Below are 17,665 nucleotides of genomic sequence, written 5' to 3'. Positions count from 1 at the left end.
CTAGACGGGTGGCTGTCTAGAATTAGCACTACTCATCAAGCTGGCAGTTGGGACCTGTTTTATCCAATGTGTCCCCATGGAGGGAAGGCTTGGCTAAGGGAGGGGACTTGGGGTGGGGGGGCATAGTTCTCCAGAGAATGATAACATTCACTTTAGAGCCCCCCTTACCTCCCCCCATACAACACTAGCCCCCTGCCCCCTCCCCATCACTCCTCCATCCAGCAGCGGGTGTCAACTGAAAGACCCAGATTGCATTTCCAGTCTCCGCCCACTGGCTCCACAGGCATGTTTTGTTCTATTAAAAAACGGAGCGTCTCACATCCCCCATCCACTGGGAGCCTCTCACATCCCCCGTCCACCCTCACACTGTGGTTGTCCACTGGGAGCCTCTCACATCCCCCGTCCACCCTCACACTGTGGTTGTCCACTGGGAGCCTCTCACATCCCCCATCCACCCTCAAACTGTGGTTGTCCACTGGGAGCCTCTCACATCCCCCGTCCACCCTCACACTGTGGCTGTCCACTGGGAGCCTCTCACATCCCCCGTCCACCCTCACACTGCACACTGTGGCTGTCCACTGGGAGCCTCTCACATCCCCCGTCCACCCTCACATTGTGGCTGTCCACTGGGAGCCTCTCACATCCCCCGTCCACCCTCACACTGTGGCTGTCCACTGGGAGCCGCTCACATCCCTTGTTCACCCTCACACTGTGGCTGTCCACTGGGAGCCTCTCACATCCCCCGTCCACCCTCACACTGTGGCTGTCCACTGGGAGCCTCTCACATCCCCCGTCCACCCTCACACTGTGGTTGTCCACTGGGAGCCTCTCACATCCCCCGTCCACCCTCACACTGTGGCTGTCCACTGGGAGCCGCTCACATCCCTTGTTCACCCTCACACTGTGGCTGTCCACTGGGAGCCTCTCACATCCCCCGTCCACCCTCACACTGTGGCTGTCCACTGGGAGCCTCTCACATCCCTCGTTCACCCTCACACTGTGGCTGTCCACTGGGAGCCTCTCACATCCCTCGTTCACCCTCACACTGTGGCTGTCCACTGGGAGCCGCTCACATCCCTTGTTCACCCTCACACTGTGGCTGTCCACTGGGAGCCTCTCACATCCCCCGTCCACCCTCACACTGTGGCTGTCCACTGGGAGCCTCTCACATCCCCCGTCCACCCTCACACTGTGGTTGTCCACTGGAGCCTCTCACATCCCCCGTCCACCCCTCACACTGTGGCTGTCCACTGGGAGCCGCTCACATCCCTTGTTCACCCTCACACTGTGGCTGTCCACTGGGAGCCTCTCACATCCCCCGTCCACCCTCACACTGTGGCTGTCCACTGGGAGCCGCTCACATCCCTCGTTCACCCTCACAATGTGGCTGTCCACTGGGAGCCTCTCACATCCCCCGTCCACCCTCACACTGTGGCTGTCCACTGGGAGCCTCTCACATCCCTCGTTCACCCTCACACTGTGGCTGTCCACTGGGAGCCTCTCACATCCCCCGTCCACCCTCACACTGTGGCTGTCCACTGGGAGCCTCTCACATCCCCCGTCCACCCTCACACTGCACACTGTGGCTGTCCACTGGGAGCCTCTCACATCCCCCGTCCACCCTCACATTGTGGCTGTCCACTGGGAGCCTCTCACATCCCCCGTCCACCCTCACACTGTGGCTGTCCACTGGGAGCCGCTCACATCCCTTGTTCACCCTCACACTGTGGCTGTCCACTGGGAGCCTCTCACATCCCCCGTCCACCCTCACACTGTGGCTGTCCACTGGGAGCCTCTCACATCCCCCGTCCACCCTCACACTGTGGTTGTCCACTGGGAGCCTCTCACATCCCCCGTCCACCCTCACACTGTGGCTGTCCACTGGGAGCCGCTCACATCCCTTGTTCACCCTCACACTGTGGCTGTCCACTGGGAGCCTCTCACATCCCCCGTCCACCCTCACACTGTGGCTGTCCACTGGGAGCCGCTCACATCCCTCGTTCACCCTCACAATGTGGCTGTCCACTGGGAGCCTCTCACATCCCCCGTCCACCCTCACACTGTGGCTGTCCACTGGGAGCCTCTCACATCCCTCGTTCACCCTCACACTGTGGCTGTCCACTGGGAGCCTCTCACATCCCTCGTTCACCCTCACACTGTGGCTGTCCACTGGGAGCCTCTCACATCCCCCGTCCACCCTCACACTGTGGCTGTCCACTGGGAGCCTCTCACATCCCTCGTTCACCCTCACACTGTGGCTGTCCACTGGGAGCCTCTCACATCCCTCGTCCACCCTCACACTGTGGCTGTCCACTGGGAGCCGCTCACATCCCTCGTTCACCCTCACTGTGGCTGTTCACTGGGAGCCTCTCACATCCCTCGTTCACCCTCACACTGTGGCTGTTCACTGGGAGCAGACACACAAACACCAGGCATTGCTATCTAATCTGGAGAGAGGGGAACAGGATGGAAAGGCTAGGATGAGGAGAGAGGAGGATATGGAGAGAGAAAGAGAAAAAGAGAGAGTGGGGGTTGGAGCAGAAACAGAGGAGCAATTGGAGCAGAGAGACAGAAATGTATAGAGAGAAAAAGGGGAGAGAGTTGGACGGAGAGCGACAGTTGGAATAGAGAGAGCTGGAGGCAGACATGGTTGGAGCGTAAAGAGAGAGAGACAGAGAGAGAGAGAGAGAGAGAGAGAGAGAGAGAGAGAGAGAGAGAGAGAGAGAGAGAGAGAGAGAGAGAGAGAGGGAGCGGGAGAGAAGGGAGGCTTGAGCAGGTGGTGGCGGGGGTGTTGGTGGTCACTGTGGACAGCTGATAAAGTGTCAATGACAGGCGTCACTCAGGGGAGGGAGCCGCCAGGGCAGTGCCAGATGAGCCAATGATAACAGTGCAGTAGCTCTTTTTCAACACACAGCCCTATACCTGCCTGATGCCTCATGCTGCCTGCTTCTGATCCCACTCCTTATCTACAGTATGGTTAATAATAACCCCCCCTCTCTCCCTCTGTCTCTCTATCATATCCTCTTCTTTTTACCTCTCTCCTTATCCTAGCTCTGTACACGTGACAGCAAAAGAAGCGCTCCCATACTCTTTTTACAAACTGCCAGCAGAGGGTCTTTTCTGCTGATATGAAGTTACTGTGTGTGTGTACGTGTGGGAGAGAGTTTTGGATCAGGAGCTAACACATTTGGAGGGGAATGGATCGGGAGACTTGTCTCAAGATGTGAACTAATTTATAAGTGTGTGCTGAAGGGCCATTGAAGTCCTGAAGAAAGCATGTTGCTCTGTGAGAGAGGGAGGGAGGAGAGAAAGAGTGAGAGAGGAGGGGAAGAGTAGAGGGGGCCTGTAGTGGCTTCTCAGGGTAAATGAAGAGCCAGGGAGCTGTGTGGGGCCCCGTGAAAGGATAGGTGACCCTTATTCACACAGGTCACCCATGCCTCCTCCCCACGACACGCTCGTCACAACAGTTTCTCTTCCCAATCAGCTTCAGAGGGACGTTTATCTGACTGCCACTGGCTGTGATTTATTACCCCTCTCCTCTGCTCTCTTCTCCTTCTCCCTGCATGCCCCTGCCACTGGGCCTCAGTGTCACCAGGCCTCTGCTCTGCCACTCTGGCCAGGCTCCACAAGGGCTCTATACAGTCTCCTGGCTCCCCACAGGACTCAAAAGCTGGTTGGGCAGTGCAACCAGACATACTCACAGAAGTCAATGTGGATCAGTTGATTTTTGCTACATGTATGGCTGTCATTGAGTTAAATTTTGCTAGCGCACCATCGTCGTCATCATCACTTTTCCTCTATTGTTTTAACATCTTCAGTTTGTACCTCCTCTCAATGTTTTTTGTTCCTTTATCTCCTCTACCTCCCTCCCGCTCTCTGATGGCCTTTCAGACAGCCTGTGCCCCGCTGGTGTTCTGTTAAGTCTGGTTCTGGTGACCCTGACCCTGGTTTTCTCTCACCCCCCACCCTCTCTCTCTCTCTCTCTCTCTCTCTCTCTCTCTCTCCTCTCTCATCTCTCCTCTCTCTCCTCTCTCTCCTCTCTCTCTCTCTCTCTCTCTCTCTCTCTCTCTCTCTCTCTCTCTCTCTCTCTCTCTCTCTCTCTCTCTCTCCTTCTCTCTCTTTCTCTCTCCTTCTCTCTCTTTCTCTCTCCTTCTCTCTCTCTCTCTCTCCTTCTCTCTCTCCTTCTTTCTCTCCTTCTTTCTCTCCTTCTTTTTTTCTCTCTCTCTCTCTCTCTCTCTCTCTCCTCTCTCTCTCTCTCTCTCTCTCTCTCTCTCTCTCTCTCTCTCTCCTTCTTTCTCTCCTTCTTTCTCTCCTTCTTTCTTTCTTTCTCTCTCTCTCTCTCTCTCTCTCTCTCTCTCTCTCTCTCTCTCTCTCTCTCTCTCTCTCGATCACTCTCTCCATCCTCTCTCTTTCTCTCCCTGCCTCCTTCCCTTGTCTGTCCACACCCCTTACAAACTCTCTTGGTAGAACTTAATATTTTACTATGCTGTGATCATTGAATATAAAGGGCCTCTAGTCTAGAGCCAAACAGTAAGGAGGGGGGATGATATATATATATATATTTTTTAAGGTAGACTGATGGAATATCTTGCCTCTCTGGGTGGTGATGGATGCAGCCCCCTGTTGGTGGTTGTCTGGATCAGGTGGTCACTGCCGAACTCTGGGCTTCTCAGACGCATGGGGCACTCTCCATCACCAGGGCCCATTCTGACAGAGTTTCACAGGAAGGGGCCCAGTCTCCATTCATTTGTCATCTGTAATTCTCCGTAAAAGAGCATGTTTAAAGCGGGGCTACATAGAGTAACTCCAGTCCTTAAAGGCTGTTTCCTGCTTTTAACGTCACTGATTGCCATTAGAGTGCACACACGTGATTTCCCAGGTTTCCCTAAGTCCATCACCGATTAAAAAGTGCAAATGAAAACCAGCAAAGACAGCAGCTCTTATAAAAATAAACGATTAACTTCTCTAGATATATTTATTTTAATAAAAGTTGCATTTTCTGTAATTAGGATTGCAGTAACATGAACATCTACAATACCTACTATAAGAATGTGGAGCTACATTTTTGAGGCCAACATTGAGAGCAGAGTGAGGAGATGAGATGGGATGGATGAAAGGGGCTGGTGTTTGTCTAATTATTAAACTGACATTGGAATATCTCCGCCTCGTCTGGATCATTTGTATCCCCTGATTAGGAATAAAATGGGGTTAGATCTGGGCTCCGAATTTCAGTTTTTCTAAAGTTGCAATTACAGCGGCTAATGTCCTCCCCGATCTCTCTTCAATATATAGTCTTTATTGTGCCGGAACAAATTCCAGTGTCTGATGCCTGAAATTGCAGCGTGAGAAAATTACAGTGGAGAAAATATGTGAAGGGACTTAGTGGTGGATGAAGCAAAGTTACACCGTGGCTAATTACTAGCTCATTAGCACCAGTGCTTTGCCATGTGGACTGTAGCCGTGGAACAGCTGAGAATAACACATGCGCCATGTTAGGGTTGAAGGGAGAGGATGCCACTGTGGTACCAAGTCTGTAATAATATGTCTTCATTTACCTACTTAGTTTTCTGTGTTTGCTTGGGGATATACTGTACGTCATCATGGGAAATGTGTATGGTCGGTTCATACAGCTTTTCAAAGGACTCCAGATAGTTCTGCAGATAAGAGAGAAAAATAATAATGCTATTGTGGACCGTCAGAAAAATCCCTTCTCAAAAACAATGGCTGCATTTCCGCCTATTTTTGAAGAAAAACGTGGTCAGGATCAGTCAATGCATCTGGATGTTGAGCTGTAAAAGTATCCCCCACCCCACCATCTTATACCTCGTCCCACACCTTCCCCCTACTCCCTCCCCCACCTCCACCCCATCCCACCCCACAGGCATCCAGATGTTTCCGTCCCCTGCTCTGCGGAGGCGCAGCAGTCTGGAACAGCCCCAAATGATGACAATAAACACCTCCACCATAACCTGGGCCCCTGTATTTACATATTTGGCTGGCTTAATTTGTGGGGGAAGTATGCAAATGTATGCTAAATGAAATCCTTCTCCTAATGACATGAGACGATTAAAAAATGTTTATGCTTAAATATTCTGTGTAATGAAATCAAAAGGGCCCACACGCCACCACAAATTTGCCTCAACATGGCAAAATTTGAAGATATCACAAAAAGGATAAACTAGAATGAAAAAAGGAGAGAAAAGAGAGGGAGAAGAGAAAGACTGCCTGTGGCAATCAACAGTAGAAACAATAACAAAGTGTCCTCCTCACCCCTAGTTAAGGTAAAAAGCTGAGGGATGAGGCTGGAGAAATGTAACCACTCTCAAATTCATAGACAGAGATATGGATAAATGATATCAAAAGTTTTAACTACGTTTACATTCTTTTACATTTTCTTTGTTTACAAACATTGGAGTAAAACAACATATTCTAGGTTCTGATGTGATTTGACAGTTGAACTAAGCTCATGAGACATTCATAAGTTATATTCTTCAAGAATCAATGGGTACATATCATTGATGTAGCAACTGCTGATTGCCCCTTTAAAGTGTCCCTCACCAGGAAGAAAAAAACATAATGTCTTCTGCAAGCTCCTGAATATTTATTTTTTATTTTTTAATGTTTAAATATTCTGGTATTAGCTTTTTATTTTATTTTATTCAACACATGTTTCTTTGGAATAACAGTGATAAATACAATTCTAAAAATAACCCTCCTTTTTCCTTTTTAATAAAAAAGAAATGCATCGACAACTATTTCAAGTCATGCTATATGGGCCACCACGATCCAGAACAGCTTCAATGCACATTGGCATAGATTCTACAAGTGTCTAGAACTCTATTGGAGGGATGTGACGCCATTCTTCCACGAGAAATTCTTACATTTGGTGTTTTGTTTATGGTGGTGGAAAACGTTGTCTCAGGCGCCGCTCCAGAATTTCCCATAAGTGTTCAATTGGGTTGAGACCTGGTTACTGAGACAGCAAATATGGCTTATGGTTTACATCGTTTTCCTGCTCATCAAACCATTCAGTGACCACTCGTGCCCTGTGGATGTGGGCATTGTCAACCTGTGGGGGTATATCCATGGTAGTGAAAATAATGGTCTGCCCAGCATTTTTATACATGACCCTAAGCATGATGGGATGTTAAATGCTTAATTAACTAAAGAACCACACCTGTCTGGAAGCACCTGCTTTCAACACACTTTTTATAGCTCATTTACTCAAGTGTTTCCATTATTTTGTCAGTTACCTGTACGATGGCTATAATAGTAGTTCTAATTTCTATGTGAAGAAACAAGAGTTAAAAAAACATTCTCTGCCCAGCTCATGAACACCTAGGATGGAGTGATCGAGTGGTGGATAAAGAGAGCAAAAAAGAAAGAGGGAGAGGGCGAGGGAAGAGATGGAGAGAGACAAAGAAAGAAAGAGAAAGGGAGAGGGAGAGAGGGTAGAGAGAGCAATAGATGGGAGAGGGAGAGAGAGTAAAATGCCAGAGCCGCTTAATTGTGGGTGCTGCACAGAGGCGATGACTAATGACCTTTCTGTAACGCTGTTCAAGCCGTGAGCTGTGCATTAATATAAAGGGGGTTATTATTATGTTTTAGCTTCAGAGCTGATTAATCACTGGGATTTATTCTCAGCCCACCACCATCACACCACCACCACACCATGCAGAACAGAACAGCCGTAGTCCTGTCAGCCAACCATCAAGCTCATGGTGTATGTGCACATACAAATGTAGGATCTTAATTTGAGCCAGTTTTCTATAGCAAGAACATTATCCTGCAGCAACAGGAAATGTTAAGTATCATGTGCATTATAATACATTGACACTTCTTGTAGGGGTTGATACATGTTTCATTAGGGCAAATCAAGTCATTTTAAAGTGGAAATTACAAACTTTAGAAGCCTTTTTAAACCTTGAATACGCTACAAGTTTGCATTTCCTGCTGTGCAGAACATTTCTCAGCAACAAAAGAGTGATCAAATTAAGATACTACATCTGTACTGTCTTTGAAATGCAAATGTTCAACAAGATACTCCGGGGAGAGGCTTGGGTGGAGGCGGTTGTCAGGTTGTGGTGCTCTGGGATAGAGTATCAGAGCACTACTGTCCTTATAGGTAGTGTAAGAACCTGTGCCTACTGTGTGTAAATGGGATGTCGAAAACAACTGCTATGACACTGGACGTTATGCACATCCAATATGGGACTGTGTTGTGCTGTCCCAGGCTGTATGTTGAGTGATTGTGATGGTATAGTGCTGGTCTGGTGCTGGTCGGGATGACAGTCTGAGACATGAATGGAGGTTGGCTGGGATCTCTCAGTTGTATATGTTCCAAGCAGGCAGGCTGGCAGCCTCAGCAACACAGAGCAGAGCTTCAGCTCCAGTACAGTAGGGGTTTTATGGAGCACAGGACCAGCAGGGATTTTTCCAAACGGATACCTTGTTGTCTCCTAATCCTGTTGGCTTATATACTGAACAACCATATAAACGTAACATGCAATCATTTCAACAATTTTACTGTGTTACAGTTCATATGAGGAAATCAGTCAATTGAATTTAATTAATTAGACCCTAACCTATGGATTTCACATGACTGGGCAGGAGCGCAGCCATGGGAAGGCCTGGGAGGGCATAGGCCCACCCACTTGGGAGCCATGCCCACCCACTAGGGAGACAGGCCCAGCCAATCAGAATGAGTTTTCCTTACTTATTTCACCTTTATTTAACCAGGTAGGCCAGTTGAGAACAAGTTCTCATTTACAACTGCGACCTGGCCAAGATAAAGCAAAGCAGTGCGACAAAAACAACAACACAGTGTTACACATGGAACAAACAAATGTACAGTCAATAACACAACAGCGCAAACACTAAAGGAGTTGATTACAGACATAAATACTCCTCAGTTTAATCAGCTGTCTGGGTGGCTGGTCTCAGACGATCCCGCAGGTGAAGAAGCTGGATGTGGAGGTCCTGGGCTGGCTTGGTTACATGTGGTCTGCGGTTGTATGTCCGGTTGGACGTACTGCCAAATTCTCTAAAACAACGTTGGAGGCGGCTTATGGTAGAGAAATGAACATTCAATTCTCTGGCAACAGCTCTGGTAGACATTCCTGCAGTCAGCATGCCAATTGCACGCTCCCTCAAAACTTGAGACATCTGTGGCATTGTGTTGTGTGACAAAACTGCACATTTTAGAGTGGCCTTTTAATGTCCCAATCACAACATGATTATCTTGGCAAAGAAGGCATTTTCACAAATTCTGGGATCTTTTATTTCAACTCATGAAACATGGAACCAACACTTTACATGTTGCATTTATATTTTTGTTCAGTGTATAATAACCCCTGTCTTCCGTCAGCTGGGAACTCATTTAGGGGAAGAAAGTAGGAACCGCTTGTGGTTGTTCTCCTCTACCTGGAGGATGGAAAGTGCTATAGTTTTTGTGTACAGTACAACAGACTGCCACTATGTGCAATCCGTTGGTTCAACTTTGGCAGGGTGGTTTCAGAGGAAGTAGGCCTGCTGCCTCCAGCCTCCTGACTTGAACACTGCAGGGTGGTTTCAGAGGGAGTAGGCCTGCTGCCTCCAGCCTCCTGACTTGAACACTGCAGAGTGGTTTCAGAGGGAGTAGGCCTGCTGCCTCCAGCCTCCTGACTTGAACACTGCAGAGTGGTTTCAGAGGGAGTAGGCCTGCTGTCTCCAGCCTCCTGACTTGAACACTGCAGGGTGGTTTCAGAGGGAGTAGGCCTGCTGCCTCCAGCCTCCCGACTTGAACACTGGGTGGTGTTCAAGTCAGGAGGGTGGTTTGGAGATCTTCACTCTTTGGTGTCTGTCTGACAGCCGGTGTTGAATTTACAGGAGGCACAGACAGTTGGCTATGTTTATATTTATGCCGGGCAGCAGTTGGCTGTGCATTAAATCATTTACATAATACGCTTACGGCCGAGATCCTTTTAAAGTGTAAATTGAGATAGCCATGGTTGCTTTGGCCACATGTTGGTAGGTATCAACAGCCAATCCAATAGGGGCTGGAAAATATAGTGAGCGTCAATTGGTCAATACCAATGCAATGTCGTGGAGTGTTTGCAAGAAGTTCAGCTTTCCCCAATTTTGTTCACATCCCTCGCCCATGCTGGCATCGCCCAAAGGTCCTCTGCCCACTTTGCTTCCTTCATTGAAAATGAATGGACTTCCTTTGTTTTATCGCCCCCAATGTGTAACAGTGGGGCAAAAAAGTATTTAGTCAGCCACCAATTGTGCAAGTTCTCCCACTTAAAAAGATGAGAGAGGCCTGTAATTTTCATCCTAGGTACACTTCAACTATGACAGACAAAATTAGAAAAAAAATCCAGAAAATCACATTGTAGGATTTTTTATGAATTTATTTGCAAATTATGATGGAAAATCAGTATTTGGTTACCTACAAACAAGCAAGATTTCTGGCTCTCACAGACCTGTAACTTCTTCTTCAAGAGGCTCCTCTGTCCTCCACTCGTTACCTGTATTAATGGCACCTGTTTGAACTTGTCATCAGTATAAAAGACACCTGTCCACAACCTCAAACAGTCACACTCCAAACTCCACTATGGCCAAGACCAAAGATCTGTCAAAGGACACCAGAAACAAAATTGTAGACCTGCACCAGGCTGGGAAGACTGAATCTGCAATAGGTAAGCAGCTTGGTTTGAAGAAATCAACTGTGGGAGCAATTATTAGGAAATGAAAGACATACAAGACCACTGATAATCTCCCTCGATCTGGGGCTCCACGCAAGATCTCACCCTGTGGGGTCAAAATGTGCACAAGAACGGTGAGCAAAAATCCCAGAACCACACGGGGGGACCTAGTGAATGACATGCAGAGTGCTGGGACCAAAGTAACAAAGCCTACCATCAGTAACACACTACGCCGCCAGGGACTCAAATCCTGCAGTGCCAGACGTGTCCCCCTGCTTAAGCCAGTACATGTCCAGGCCCGTCTGAAGTTTGCTAGAGAGCATTTGGATGATCCAGAAGAAGATTGGGAGAATGTCATATGGTCAGATGAAACCAAAATATAACTTTTTTGTAAAAACTCAACTCGTCGTGTTTGGAGGACAAAGAATGCTGAGTTGCATCCAAAGAACACCATACCTACTGTGAAGCATGGGGGTGGAAACTTCATGCTTTGGGGCTGTTTTTCTGCAAAGGGACCAGGACGACTGATCCGTGTAAAGGAAAGAATGAATGGGGCCATGTATCGTGAGATTTTGAGTGAAAACCTCCTTCCATCAGCAAGGGCATTGAAGATGAAACGTGGCTGGGTCTTTCAGCATGACAACGATCCCAAACACACCGCCCGGGCAACGAAGAAGTGGCTTCGTAAGAAGCATTTCAAGGTCCTGGAGTGGCCTAGCCAGTCTCCAGATCTCAACCCATAGAAAATCTTTGGAGGGAGTTGAAAGTCCGTGTTGCCCAGCAACAGCCCCAAAACATCACTGCTCTAGAGGAGATCTGCATGGAGGAATGGGCCAAAATACCAGCAACAGTGTGTGAAAACCTTGTGGAGACTTACAGAAAACGTTTGACCTCTGTCATTGCCAACAAAGGGTATATAACAAAGTATTGAGATAAACTTTTGTTATTGACCAAATACTGATTTTCCACCATAATTTGCAAATAAATTCATAAAAAATCCTACAATGTGATTTTCTGGATTTTTTTTCTAATTTTGTCTGTCATAGCTGAAGTGTACCTATGATGAAAATTACAGGCCTCTTTCATCTTTTTAAGTGGGAGAACTTGCACAATTGGTGGCTGACTAAATACTTTTTTGCCCCACTGTATGTGGATCTCTTGTGTTAAACTAAATCACTATCTTTAGAGCAGCAGTAGAGGGAGTGAGTGGAGCACATTGTCATAGATAGAAAACCAGACACCAAATAATAGACACAAGATCCCTTTTCCTGTGGTGAAACACTGTGGGTAGCTTGAGCTGGCTGTTGTGCATCCATCGGCTTCACACCTTCTCAACAAGGTCCACCACTCATCTGCCTCCGAGCTCCAAATTATGCAGCGGCAGGGCCAAACCGTCTCCCTGCCTGCTACTTGGCACCCTGCCAACAATCATAACACAGCCATGATGTCAGACCTTCACACAGGGACGTGACAGACTTGAGAACACTGTCCCTCACTGTGTACGTCTGTCTGTACCTCTGTCTGCCTGCTTGTAGGTATCTGTTTGGGTGTTTATGTTTGTGCATGTGTTTGCACAAGGGAATGTGTTTATGTATGAATTTGTGTGTATGTGTGCCTGCATGCGTGTGTGGGTGTGTGTGTGTGTTTTACACATCTGTATGTGCATGTTAATGTCAGGGATTTGGATCTGGGTGTACAGTGATCTGAGGTGGGGAGCTGGATTATTAACCCTTAACATGGAGTTTGATGTGGTTTGCTAAAATTACAGTGCAGGGGGATTTATGTGATCCCCATAATCCCGGGGGCCTTGATGCTCCAAATCCATTGTCATGCCTCACTTTAATGGAGGGAAATATCCATGACTTCAGCTTCCCACGTAGATTGCGCTCCACAAACCCAACCCCACAGACACACAAATAGCTGCCATCTATTCAGCATCACAGTGTGAATACTCTGACTTCCCAGTTAATTGGGGCTGTCTTTGATGTTATTACACTCTTTTATATGTGGTTTATGTGCTTATTTCTTACTTTAGGCTGTTTATTATTACTTGTAATACCCAGAAAGCTAAACGGAGTAGCGCACTGTATGAAAGGAGAAATGATAACCACAGTAAAAAACATACCTTTGGCCCTTTTTGTGTTCAGTATTGGTTTGGTGGGGGCGGAGGTGTCTAGATCTTGCTAGTTGTATTCCTTCCAAAGATATTCAGAGTTAGTTCATCCATGCATGCCTTGTTTTATTGCTTATTCCTAGCCACAGTGAAGCAGTCGTTTACAGATACAGCAAGGCCACCACATTATCATCAATTAAGATCAGTCAGTGAGCCACACTCGCCAAGGACTCCTACCCCGGACAGCAGGTGTCCTGTCTGTGCACAGAGATTTAGACTTGATTCAAACTAACAGGAGGATCTGTGATAGTGAGATTTTTTTCCTTTGTCTCTGTTATTTGTGCATTTAATGATTTCTCATTACATTTGCATGAACATATTCGTTTTGTGTTTGAAATACATTTCCCTGGAAGTATCAAGCAGTTAATTAGGCTGTGTGTGTGTGTGTGTGTGTGTGTGTGTGTGTGTGTGTGTGTGTGTGTGTGTGTGTGTGTGTGTGTGTGTGTGTGTGTGTGTGTGTGTGTGTGTGTGTGTGTGCGTGCGGGAGAGCGATAGGCGATGTAGGAAAAGTGAGGAGAAATTAAAAATCATGTTTTTTCACGGTAAGGGGTAAATGTGAATTGCTTTCTGAAAGTTAGAAAAACAAACCTTAAAAAATCTTCAACAACATAATCTCTCTCTCTCTCTCTCTCTCTCTCTCTCTCTCTCTCTCTCTCTCTCTCTCTCTCTCTCTCTCTCTCTCTCTCTCTCTCTCTCTCTCTCTCTCTGCAGGATGGTCATTTAATCCCTCTAACCAGCTGGAAAGATAAATATTCCACGGTGGGGAGTGAGGCCCCTGTGTCTCTCCACTCACACAGACTGGAGATGAGGGGAAGAGTCTTGCTCTTCACAGAGATCAGACGCTCAAGTACTTTAATAAAGTCCTCCACTCTGCCAGACATAGACAAGGGGATGGCTGCAGAGACCTATATAGGCCCCACACACATTTAGCACATTTTGTTTTGAAAAATGTTTCATTTCTGTGTTCGCTAACTCTCCTCTGTTCGTACACACACGTTGCGGAAACAAAAAAATGCTTCCCATCAATTTCTGGCATGTTGCAGCAATCAAACCTGGAGCAGTTTGGAGTTAAGAGTGTAAACCAAGTGTCATAGGAAAGTGTCATCATTTTTTAACTGTAACTGTGTAAAAATATATATAGAAACATTGCAGGGGAATCCTGTCTCTCTTTGAGTCTTTGTGGTACACAGAGCTGGGAGCAGAGGAGAACATTGGCATTCCAGAGGCAGGCAAAGCCCTTCAGACAGCATCGCTGTTAGGATGAGTCAGCCTGACCTCACCTCTCAGTTTGGAGACAGCAGCACAGAGGAGTTTTGACTTCACAGAGATGTTCAGCAGTGGGTCAACCACAGAAGAAGTGAGGGCTTTTAGTGATTGGTCACAAGAATCTGAAAACAGGATATAACAGTCAGATGCCTCTCAAACCAAGCAAAATATTATTTGATAAGCAGGTATGAGCAAGTCAACTGTATGACTTTCACAGATACAAAAATGTAATGACCCTGTCGAAACACATGGACATGTGTGCACACGTACACACACACACACACACACACACACACACACACACACACACACACACACACACACACACACACACACACACACACACACACACACACACACACACACACACACACACACACACACACACACACACACACACACACAGACAATCCTCAAAATATCACTCCAAAAGCTCAATTTCAGAATAAAAAAAGCTATGCATATATGTATGGTTATAATAATTACATCCAATATATCTTCCAAAATCTTATTTCCATCATTGGTAATTCTGCAACACAGGAGTAATGAATGTATTATGCAGCTGTGACAGCGGTAGCTCCCCGTCTAACCCCTCCCCACCCCCCATGCAGAACCTCCTTGGTTCCGTTAGACTGTTGTACAATCAAAGTGGAGGGAAAAATATAACGTTGTTTCTGTGGTGTGATGGAGACAGGGGAGGCAGGGTAAGGGGAGGGCACTGTTAGAGGCAGCCTACCCCAGTGCTTTTTATTTGTCATAATATCTGAAAATATGAAAACTCAGTTCAATATTTAAAGCACAGCAATTAACATAAAGATGTTTTCAATGTTACTCTTTTATGCCATAGTTGATCTTTGTCCACATTTTTTTATATTGAGCTATAAAAAATGAAATATTGAAGTGAAAATATTGAGCTGGTTATGATGTTCCCTGGTTAAAGAAACAACAAATAAAACCTCAAACAGCTTAGAGCAATAGGAGACAGAACCCTCTAGCCAGAGATGTGAGAATCTGAAGTTAGACATACTGTTGTACTGTCTGTGGCAGTTTCACACTTGAGCCCAAGCTTTTAAAAGGGGCATATTGCCTACTGTACCAGTGCACCATGGGAGGGAGTTGGCGAATAAATAAATGGGTGTATAAATGAGTACACCGGTGATTGAGTGAATAAATAATTGAGGGAGTAAATTAACAAAATGTTTGAGTGAGCGGTCAAGATATTGACTATGTGTGTGACTGAGTAACCAAGTAGATCTGAGAGCCACACACTTATGGCAATCCAAAGAAACAGCTGTAAGTGATGCAGTGTTCACTCACCGTGGGCCCTGGGAAAAGCCCTATCAGCCCAATGAATGAGGCCACTCTGCCCCTGCACTGCCTCTTATTAAAATCAATTAATGATGGGATGGAAGGCCCTGTAAAACCTGACTTGTTGGGCTCTGGGGGTTTCTGCAACACGTTGCCTTTCTGGATCATCTATACCATATGGAACCTCCTCAATCGTGGCCCATAATTCACTTTTACGACGGCTTCATTGGCTAATGACGCTGGTTGCATGAGCAGTGAGCAAGAGAGTGTTTCTGTCTGTCTTTGGTTGTCAATTCTGATATATCTCTCTCTCTCAATTCCCACTCTGCCTCCCTACCTGTGTAGTGATCCACGCCTCATCTACACTACTGTTTATGAAGGAGGGAGAGAAGGCTTCCTCACAGGAAGAGTAGAGGATGCTTCTTGGTACAAGAGGAGGGAGGAGTTTTTCCCCCAAGTCATTTAACTACTGAAAACGAAACACCTTGAATGTTTTAGTGTACTGTAGTCCAAAATCAAAATCATGTCGTTGTCACGCCTCCCTTGGATTTCTGGAGAATTTTAGCTAGCTAGTTGGCTACAGTAGGCCACTTTGTAGGCTTCATTATACTCAAATTAGACAGCACTGAATATTATGTTGCTATTATCTTTCTGTCAAAGTTTTCCTCTCTAAGGACTGGATAATCTTTTCATAATGTTCTCCCTCAAAATGACCGGTGTCCTGTCCAGTAGCCTACACTCTCCCTTTACTGACAGCTGGAGATGCAATGTCACCCTCTTCCATGGCTGTTATCTACAAATACATTTGGAGACGGTGTTTTTCATTTACAAGGATTACATCAAGATTCTTTGTGATGTTTTCTGTCCTCAACTTGAATGCAGATGAAGAGAAAGGTCCCAATGAATGTCCCAAGAGACTAAGCAAATATCCTATATGCTATCCTATATATCATCATCTTGAGCATATGGAGGGGGGACGGAACGGGGGGTCGGACTGCAAATTGACCGCAAGAAGCACAAACAGTATAATGTTTGACTAAAACATAATTATTTCAAACCTTGCTTCCATTTGTATACGATCCTGTCGTTTCACTCTATAATGCCTGAGAAAACTTTGGAACAGATTTCTTAATTTAAAATCACTTGGAGGTGATTTCCTGTTTTTTTACAGTCTTTAATGCCCAACAATGAAAATTCCACAAACAAAAAAAGTATTATTATTATTTGAGCAATTTGAGCAATGTTGCTAGCAGAATGATTGCAGTACTAGCCTTTACAGCCACATCAGAAATGTCAAAATTATAAATATTTATATGGCCAGCACTGTAGACCATTTCTGCCCTCTTGCTGCAGCTTTAGCTAATGTCGAAATAATAGAGAAATGCTGTGAAAACCAGAGTGCGGTAAATGTTCTAAAATGTTTTGTCACCAGTGTTTGTTTTGTTGAAATGTTTAGTCCTCACACACTGTTGCTTCTATGGCACTAATCTGGTGAGCACCTTTGGAGTTCCACCCAAGGAAGACATTTGATTGGTTTGATGTGTTGCGAGGTGTCACTGATTTACATCGGGTACAGCGCTCTTTAGCTAATTTCTGGCATGGAACTTCCCCAGGCTTCCCGCTTTAGGGAAGCCTGGTTCGCGATGAGGCTAGGTTTAGTATAACATCGGAGGAAAAATGGTGGCTCAAATGATGAATCATCCAGCAACATTTGATACAGAATCTGAATAGCTGACTGACTGACCGTCTGGGAGTGAAACAGATCACAATCTCTGTGAATTCATCCCATCCCTGGCCTGCACTTTCATTTTCTCTCTTTGCCTCTTTGTGCCCAGCCTGGTCTCATAGACTAGACATAACATCGTAAATGTAAATCCGGGAAAACGCATTTCAGTATGATACGTTATGTTTGGAATGGTTACATAAGACAGATGGTTACTTAAGGCAAAAACAATAGTGGGGTGGTTGGTCAGGGTGGATTAGGCCTGGCTCGCAGTTAGTACTCCAATTCATCCCAAAGGATGAGGTCAAGGCTCTGTGCAGGCCCGTCAAGTTCTTCCTCACCAATCTCAAACAAATAATTTCTGTATGGACTTCGCTTTGTGCACGGGGGCATTGTAATGCTGAAACAGGAAAGGGCCTTCACCCAAACCGTTGCCACAAAGTTGGAAGAATAGAATCATCTAGAATGTCATTGTATGTTGTAGTGTTAAGATTTCCCTTCCCTAGAACT

General features: G+C 46.2%; 1 long non-coding RNA gene across 1 annotated transcript in view; it reads left to right on the top strand.

Moving 5' to 3' along the window:
- The window catches only part of LOC129825820 (uncharacterized), a 22,546-nt gene extending 8,188 nt beyond the window's left edge, over positions 1-14,358 (top strand). Inside the window, exon 3 of the long non-coding RNA XR_008754949.1 lies at positions 13,570-14,358. This is a non-coding gene — a long non-coding RNA (uncharacterized LOC129825820). The remainder of the gene's footprint in view (positions 1-13,569) is intronic.
- The last annotated feature ends 3,307 nt before the right edge of the window (positions 14,359-17,665 follow it).

The sequence above is a fragment of the Salvelinus fontinalis genome, chromosome 28 (genome assembly GCF_029448725.1).
Source record: "Salvelinus fontinalis isolate EN_2023a chromosome 28, ASM2944872v1, whole genome shotgun sequence".
In the NCBI taxonomy this organism is placed as follows: domain Eukaryota; kingdom Metazoa; phylum Chordata; class Actinopteri; order Salmoniformes; family Salmonidae; genus Salvelinus; species Salvelinus fontinalis.
Note: the sequence above shows the minus strand (reverse complement) of the source record. Positions and strands in the feature narration are given on the sequence as shown.